The sequence below is a fragment of the Palaemon carinicauda genome, chromosome 40, assembly GCF_036898095.1.
Source record: "Palaemon carinicauda isolate YSFRI2023 chromosome 40, ASM3689809v2, whole genome shotgun sequence".
Lineage (NCBI taxonomy): Eukaryota > Metazoa > Arthropoda > Malacostraca > Decapoda > Palaemonidae > Palaemon > Palaemon carinicauda.
Window position 1 is genome coordinate 11,535,490 of NC_090764.1, and position 10,000 is coordinate 11,545,489.

A 10,000-nucleotide genomic window follows, 5' to 3' on the forward strand; every position below is an offset into this window, starting at 1 on the left:
GCCTTATAAAATAAAATTTAATTGTAAAAATCCATGTTTGTGTATGTATGTATATTCGTAAGAGGATACATTGATGTAATAGGCCTGCCTTATAAAATAAAATTCAATTGTAAAAATCCACGTGTGTGTGCATGTATGTTCGTATCAGAATACCTTGATGTAATAGGTCTGCCTTAAAAAAATAAAATTAAATTGTAAAAATCCACATTTGTGTATGTATGTATGTTCGTAAGAGGATACATTGATGTAATAGGTCTGCCTTAAAAAAATAAAATTAAATTGTAAAAATCCACATTTGTGTATGTATGTATGTTCGTATGAGAATACCTTGATGTAATAGGCCTGCCTTATAAAATAAAATTCAATTGTAAAAATCCACGTGTGTGTGCATGTATGTTCGTATCAGAATACCTTGATGAAATAGGTCTGCCTTAAAAAAATAAAATTAAATTGTAAAAATCCACATTTGTGTATGTATGTATGTTCGTATGAGAATACCTTGATGTAATAGGTCTGCCTTAAAAAAATAAAATTAAATTGTAAAAATCCACATTTGTGTATGTATGTATGTTCGTATGAGAATACCTTGATGTAATAGGCCTGCCTTATAAAATAAAATTCAATTGTAAAAATCCACGTGTGTGTGCATGTATGTTCGTATCAGAATACCTTGATGAAATAGGTCTGCCTTAAAAAAATAAAATTAAATTGTAAAAATCCACATTTGTGTATGTATGTATGTTCGTATGAGAATACCTTGATGTAATAGGTCTGCCTTAAAAAAATAAAATTAAATTGTAAAAATCCACATTTGTGTATGTATGTATGTTCGTATGAGAATACCTTGATGTAATAGGCCTGCCTTATAAAATAAAATTAAATTGTAAAAATCCACATTTGTGTATGTATGTATATTCGTAAGAGGATACATTGATGTAATAGGCCTGCCTTATAAAATAAAATTCAATTGTAAAAATCCACGTGTGTGTATGTATGTTCGTATCAGAATACTTGATGTAATAGGTCTGCCTTAAAAAAATAAAATTAAATTGTAAAAATCCACATTTGTGTATGTATGTATGTTCGTACGAGTATACATTGTTGTAATAGGCCTGCCTTAAAAAAAGTAAAATTTAACTGTAAAAATCCACGTTTGTGTATGTATGTATGTATGTTCGTATGAGAATACCTTGATGTAATAGGTCTGCCTTAAAAAAATAAAATTAAATTGTAAAAATCCACATTTGTGTATGTATGTATGTTCGTATGAGAATACCTTGATGTAATAGGTCTGCCTTAAAAAAATAAAATTAAATTGTAAAAATCCACATTTGTGTATGTATGTATATTCGTAAGAGGATACATTGATGTAATAGGCCTGCCTTATAAAAATAAAATTCAATTGTAAAAATCCACGTGTGTGTATGTATGTTCGTATCAGAATACCTTGATGTAATAGGTCTGCCTTAAAAAAATAAAATTAAATTGTAAAAATCCACATTTGTGTATGTATGTATGTTCGTACGAGTATACATTGTTGTAATAGGCCTGCCTTAAAAAAAGTAAAATTTAACTGTAAAAATCCACGTTTGTGTATGTATGTATGTATGTTCGTATGAGAATACCTTGATGTAATAGGTCTGCCTTAAAAAAATAAAATTAAATTGTAAAAATCCACATTTGTGTATGTATGTATGTTCGTATGAGAATACCTTGATGTAATAGGCCTGCCTTATAAAATAAAATTAAATTGTAAAAATCCACATTTGTGTATGTATGTATATTCGTAAGAGGATACATTGATGTAATAGGCCTGCCTTATAAAATAAAATTCAATTGTAAAAATCCATGTTTGTGTATGTATGTATATTCGTAAGAGGATACATTGATGTAATAGGCCTTCCTTATAAAATAAAATTCAATTGTAAAAATCCACGTGTGTGTATGTATGTTCGTATGAGAATACCTTGATGTATTAGGTCTGCCTTAAAAAAATAAAATTAAATTGTAAAAATCCACATTTGTGTATGTATGTATGTTCGTACGAAGATACATTGTTGTAATAGGCCTGCCTTAAAAAAGTAAAATTCAACTGTAAAAATCCACGTGTATGTATGTATGTATGTACGTTCGTATCAGAATACCTGGATGTAATAGGTCTGGCTTAAAAAAGTAAAATTGAACAGTAAAAAGCCACAATAATCAATGTTTCCTTTTATTTCTCGGTTATTAGTAGCTAGAGCAACAGGACGAGAAAATTATTTAGAAATAGAAATTTCCAAAAAACTGGTACATTTTATATGTATGTTCATAGGTATTAGAAGACAGGGTTTGTTATTTATTAAGATGCTATACAAATCTCTTCTTTTACACCTACTCTGTAAGCTCTAAACGAAAACGGAGTTTTAAGTGTGATTTTTCCCTTCCATTTCCGCAATTTCTTATTTAGATAAAATTGAATATTGTCTTGGGTTAGAGTTCTCTTGCTTGAGGGTACACTCGTTTCTTTTCCTCTTGTTTTGTTAAAGCTTTCATAGTTTATATAGGAAATATTTAAATGTTACTGTTCTTAAAGAATTTTATTTTTCCTTGTTTCCTTTCCTCACTGGGCTATTTTCCATGTTTGGGGCCCCTGGGCTATAGCATCTTGCTTTTCCAACTAGGGTTGTAACTTAGCAAGTAATGATAATAATAATAATAAAAATAATAATAATAATGATTCTGTTTCAACGAAACAGGGGACTCAGCAGTATGAAGCTTCATCTGTGGTGGAAATGTGGGAGGTTGGGCTGTGGCACCCTAGCAGTACCAGCTGAACTCGGCTGGGTCCCTGGTTAGGCTGGAGGAACGTAGAGAGTAGAGGTCCCCTTTTTTGTTTTGTTTCTTGTTGTTGTCGGCTACCCCCCAAAATTGGGGGAAGTGCCTTTGGTATATGTATGTATGTATGCTGTTTCAACGATCATCGTGTAAAATTAGCAGAGACGGCCCATGATAAAACTTGGAATCTTTGTACATTGTAATTCCTGGAAAAAAAAAGTAATCTCCTTCCATCGAGATTTGAGATTAGGTATTGCAAGGTAGAATGAACAATGATAGTAACGATTTTAAAAAGAAAATAATTAAGCGGATTAGGTTATTTGCTTTAGCAGTAATCAAATTTGTTCTGGTAATATTAAATAAAATACTTAAATACTGATTATAGCTTTTACTAATAATGATGTTATAACTTTTTTTTTTTTTTTTTTATCAACGCTTCCTATTTCTGGTCCCCCCTCCATATACGAAATATTTTCTTTTTATGGCCTCCTTTATACATCTGCTTGTTATTAAAGTTATCAGAATCTTGGTGTGAGGGAGAATTTATTGCCATATCGTGTATGGGGCCCGTAATGAAATGGTTTACCATGTCATCGTAAATAAAGTTGATGGACTTAGCAATGATAAATACCATTTTGCCATGTACTAGGTAGAGCATCTCTCTCTCTCTCTCTCTCTCTCTCTCTCTCTCCTCTCTCTCTCTCTCTCTCTCTCTCTCTCACTGCGCGCATCCTGCCATGGTTAAGGTACTGAATTCGGTTCTCGGACCTAAGGAAAGGGTACAGATGGTAGCATTTATAAAAACTGGGAATACCTTTCTTTACCTAAGCTGAAAATTATGTACCGGGTTGTTAGCCGACCGTTGCCGGTCGCAGCTAGATTAAATAAAAGAAAAAAATGAGTCATTACACTTATAACCATTAAAGCTGGAGAAAAAAAAATAATAAAAAAAAATGAGTCATTAAACGTATAACCATTAAAACTGGGGAGAATAAAAAGAAAAAAAAATGAGTCATTACACTGCATACCATTAAAACTGGAGAGAATAAAAAGAAAAAACAATGAGTCATTACACTGCATACCATTAAAACTGGAGAGAATAAAAAGAAAAAAAATTGAGTCATTACACTTATAACAACCATTAAAACTGGAGAGAATAAAAAGAAAAAAAATTGAGTCATTACACTTATAACAACCATTAAAACGGGAGAGAATAAAAAGAAAAAAAAATAGAGTCATTACACTTGCATACCATTAAAACTGGAGAGAATAAAAAGAAAAAAATAGAGTCATTACACTTGCATACCATTAAAACTGGAGGACTTCGACCATGTACTCCTCATCCCACGGAGGTGAAACCATTCAAAAGCTATTCAAAAGGGGGTTCTCTCTCATGGTACATCTTCCAAATAAAATCTTAAATGAATCTCTTCTTATACTTCATTATATCATCTCACATGTTATCGATGACTTCATTATATGGGCTTTTGTCATCTCCTATGTTACTCTTCTGATAATCTTTCAAATTTTTTGACTCTTGCAAATACTTGGGTATGAATATTCCTGTTAATAAACACATAGATTTGTAATATACACATTACAAAGGAAGTCTCTCCTCAGATTTCCTTGTTTTGATCTCCAGTATTGTTTAGAAGGTTATAAGTAGAATTTGCTAAAAATCAGTCATTAAGTATAAGGATTTTTTTTAGATCAGTTACTTGGAATTGGCTACGACTCTGCTAAAAATCAATCTCAAGTCATGAGAAAAACTTTCAGATAAGTTATAAGTAGTTACTTAGAATTGGCTACGACTCTGCTAAAAGTCAATCTCAAATCATAAGAAAAACTTTCAGATAAGTTATAAGTAGTTACTTAGAATTGGCTACGACTCTGCTAAAAATCAATCTCAAGTCATAAGAAAAACTTTCAGATAAGTTATAAGTAGTTACTTAGAATTGGCTACGACTCTGCTAAAAATCAATCTCAAGTCATAAGAAAAACTTTCAGATAAGTTATAAGTAGTTACTTAGAATTGGCTACGACTCTGCTAAAAGTCAATCTTTAGTTATAAGAAAAACTTTCAGATAAGTTATAAGTAGTTACTTAGAATTGGCTACGACTCTAAAAATCAATCTTTACTTACAAGAAAAACTTTCAGATAAGTTATAAGTAGTTACTTAGAATTGGCTACGACTCTGCTAAAAATCAATCTCAAGTCATAAGAAAAACTTTCAGATAAGTTATAAGTAGTTACTTAGAATTGGCTACGACTCTGCTAAAAGTCAGTCTTTAGTTATAAGAAAAACTTTCAGATAAGTTATAAGTAGTTACTTAGAATTGGCTACGACTCTGCTAAAAGTCAGTCTTTAGTTATAAGAAAAACTTTCAGATAAGTTATAAGTAGTTACTTAGAATTGGCTACGACTCTGCTAAAAGTCAGTCTTTAGTTATAAGAAAAACTTTCAGATAGGTTATAAGTAGTTACTTAGAATTGGCTACGACTGCTAAAAGTCAATCTTTAGTTATAAGAAAAACTTTCAGATAAGTTATAAGTAGTTACTTAGAATTGGCTACGACTCTGCTAAAAGTCAATCTTTAGTTATAAGAAAAACTTTCAGATAAGTTATAAGTAGTTACTTAGAATTGGCTACGACTCTGCTAAAAGTCAGTCTTTAGTTATAAGAAAAACTTTCAGATAGGTTATAAGTAGTTACTTAGAATTGGCTACGACTGCTAAAAGTCAATCTTTAGTTATAAGAAAAACTTTCAGATAAGTTATAAGTAGTTACTTAGAATTGGCTACGACTCTGCTAAAAGTCAATCTTTAGTTATAAGAAAAACTTTCAGATAAGTTATAAGTAGTTACTTAGAATTGGCTACGACTCTGCTAAAAGTCAGTCTTTAGTTATAAGAAAAACTTTCAGATAAGTTATAAGTAGTTACTTAGAATTGGCTACGACTCTGCTAAAAGTCAGTCTTTAGTTATAAGAAAAACTTTCAGATAAGTTATAAGTAGTTACTTAGAATTGGCTACGACTCTGCTAAAAGTCAGTCTTTAGTTATAAGAAAAACTTTCAGATAGGTTATAAGTAGTTACTTAGAATTGGCTACGACTCTGCTAAAAGTCAGTCTTTAGTTATAAGAAAAACTTTCAGATAAGTTATAAGTAGTTACTTAGAATTGGCTACGACTCTGCTAAAAGTCAATCTCAAGTCATAAGAAAAACTTTCAGATAAGTTATAAGTAGTTACTTAGAATTGGCTACGACTCTGCTAAAAGTCAATCTTTAGTTATAAGAAAAACTTTCAGATAAGTTATAAGTAGTTACTTAGAATTGGCTACGACTCTGAAAATCAATCTTTACTTACAAGAAAAACTTTCAGATAAGTTATAAGTAGTTACTTAGAATTGGCTACGACTCTACTAAAAATCATTCTTTACTTATAAGAAAAAATTTCACAGATAAGTTGTTAGTAGTTACTTAAAATTGGCTACAACTCTTAATTTTTACTTATAAGAAAAACTTTCACAGATAAGTTATAAGTAGTTACTTAGAATTGGCATCTAGACATAACGACAACAGTCTGGGCGTTTGTTGTCTTAATGCCCTGACGTTGCAGACCCCAGGAGACAGAGAGAGGAAAAGACCAGGCTTTTTATGACCTATAAAGATTATATGGGAGACGATTTATTCCGCATCTGGGACCTCCTTCGCGATGCTTTAAATGGATTCCCTCGATTCCACGAGCATTTAATTCCTCCTTTATCGTGATGCTTTATGCTTCGGATCATTTCAAGAGTTCTTCCACTGGAGCGTTATTTCTTCGATGAAATCGGACCGGAAACGTCCCGATATATTTCTCGTTGGGATTTCTTTAAAAGCAGGAAAAATTGGGAAGGTAATTTTAAGATAATTTTTGGTTTTTATTGACTGCTATTGATACAATATATTTGTTTAATTGTGAAATATGACTGGACACGTCTTGAAATGCTTCTTGTTGGGGTTTCTTTAAAAGCAGAAAATTTGTGGAAGGTTTTGGAAGTGGTAAAGATAATTTGGGTTTTTATTAACTGCTATTGATACAATAAGATTTTGATTTTTATGTAGTTTGTGAAATTTAACTGGAAACTTCTTGAAATATTTTCTTGGGGGATTTCTTTAAAAGCAGGAAAAATTGGAAGGTTTTGGATAATACTGTCAGTGGTAAATACAATTTGGGTTTTTATTGGCTTATGATGATACGATAAGATTTTGATTTTTTATGTAGTATATTGTGAAGTCTGACCGAAAACGTCTTGAAACATTTCTTGTAGAGATTTCTTTTAAAGCAGAAAAATTTGGAAGCTTTTTGATAATATTTCATTGTTTTCATTGACTGCTATTGATATAATAAGATTTTTATTTTTTATGTAGTTTGAAATTTAACTGGAAACGTTTTGAAATATTTCGTTAGGATTTCTTTAAAAACAGAAAAATTGTGGAAGCCTGGGGATAGTAAATAGTTGAAGTAATTTAGATTTTTATTGACTGCTATTGATACGTAGATTTTGGGCTTGTTTATAGTTATTGTTACACAAGAGCTTTTGGAACTAATTGGGTTTTAGCGTAAGATGGGATTATATTTACTTAAAATAATTTCATGCAATTTTCATTCATTGTCATCCCTACAGTGACACTCTTGTCATTTCAATGACTTAATATCATTAATGGGCATTTTAATGCCTCTACGGATTTATTATTACTATTATTATTATTATTATCATTATTATTATTATTTAATTTATTATTATTATTGTTGTTGTTGCAAGGTAAAATACCCTTAAAAGTAAAAATTATAACCAACCTATGAGCTATTTTGTGAATCTTTGTTTCCTTATTCAGAATGAAAGGAATGAATACAAGTGTTTCAGATAGCAATTACACGAAGGGAAGATAATCTCACGTTGTCTTCCTACTCCCTCGATGAAGAGATTTCCCATTAAGGATACCTTCTGCAAAAAGAACGGCTACCTGCCAGGGTAGGTGAGTGGGCAGATTGATTGATTGATATAGGAATGTCACAAACTCTTGTAAATCATTTGCCCTGATTAAATTGTTTATTCCAGATCTCGTCTAGGTTAACTATCAAGGGTTTGTTGCAACTGAGTGTTTCATGACATCTAATATAATTTTTTTTTGTTTTTTATAGATTGACCTAATGCTGTACATTTGCATTGCACCGATTGAAAACGGGGCGTGCTGAAGTTTCAAAAATCTTGAGAATGTTTATGTAATTTTCACACAATTTCAAGATGAATACTTTTTGAGGCAATTTTTATCTTATTTTTGACGTAATTGTTCGTTATTACTTCGTTGTTGTTGTTGTTGTTATTATTATTATTATTGTTATTATTATTATTATCATTATTATTATCATTATCATTATTATTATTATTATTAGTAGTAGTAGTAGTAGTAGTAGTATTCTGATTATTTATCAATATCATTATTGGTAATAATGATGATATTGTTGCTGTTATAGATGGAATCGTGCTGTGGCTAATAGGCTGGCTAAATTTGGAACTCCTCTATTTTTGACTCCCGAATACTATATAGTCATCAATTTAATGAATGGAAAGGAGACGTGATCCGCCCATAGTTATCTAGAGTCCTTGCACACCTAAGACGAGAAAGAAATCGAAATCCCCTTCGTAAAAGGACTATCTATACTTTTGGGGCGTATCCCCAAGTCACTCAAAAGGACTCCTTTACCTTTTAGGACCTCGACATTTGTCCTAACTGAAGGACTTCTCCCGAAGGCACGTTCCTCCTCCCATAGCAGTTTCAGATAACATTCATTCTCAAAGTCGGAGTAGAATTGTGTGGCCTATCCACGCTTGGTAGATTTAGCGATCAGACTTTGTCGTTATGAATTTTATTGTGATACACTGTTAAATATTTGCATTAAAAAACTGCAAATGCCTGGCAACATTTATTTCAGGGTTTTTACCGTTTTAAAAAACGGATATATTGACGAAAAGGAGTGATGTTACTGTCACCAACCCGTAAAAGATGATAACAAAGTAAGGTAAAATTACGGTCGCCTGTATTTTACTGAAATACAGATGAGAACAGTATATATATATATATATATATATATATATATATATATATATATATATATATATGTATATATATATATATATATATATATATATATATATATATATATATATATATATATATATTAAGATATCGGGTTATAGTCTTAAGAAATATGTGATTTATTTTTTTGGAGAGAGAGAGAGAGAGAGAGAGAGAGAGAGAGAGAGAGAGAGAGAGAGAGAGAGAGAGAGAGAGAGAGAGAGAGATTTTTCATGTCTAAATTGCTATTAAACTCTTTCAACTAATCTATTGTCTTCCATTCTTTCTTCATGACAGAAAAACTCCCAAAATATATTGATCCATATTTTCCTCTATTACCATTTACTTACTCACTGCATGTTTTACTTTATCATTCTTTCTTACATCAGATTTACATGCATTAAACATCTCTGGTAATTCAACCCTTTTGTGTTGCATTTTCAGTCATAGTTAACACAGTTCATATATATAATGAAAATTCGTAGTTTCCATACACAAATCAAGTGAGTTTTCCTGTTTTGCAGAAATACTTCTCATTAACTGATTTAACTTTATAACGCTTCTCTTTTATAATTTCAACCATTTTAAACCCATTTAACCCATTTTAAACTAATTTTACCACTGTTTAAACCCATTTTAACCCATTTTAAACCCATTTAACCCATTTTAAACTAGTTTTACCCCTTTTTAAACCCATTTAACCCATTTAAAAGATGCTAATTATATACTTAGTAATCGAGGCATCGATATAAAATAATCCATTCTAAAGCATTCGGGCATGACCTTGTCTCTCGTGCTATGAGGGTACGAAACGTCATTCTCGTACCCCAAAAGAAGAGGAATTTGCCCCTAGGAGGGCCCTGACTCGGCTGGTGGTCATGGGTAGGGTGGATCACTGGGTTTTGGGGTGGGGGTAAGGGTGTTAACTGAGTTGCAGTTTATCTTACTAATGAAAACATGACATAGTCGTGCACATCGGTTTATGCGCAATTAGTGCAAAGAATTTAGCTTGATAAATAGAGAACGTAGCCTTTACCTCTGTGTTCACATACCGGTTGA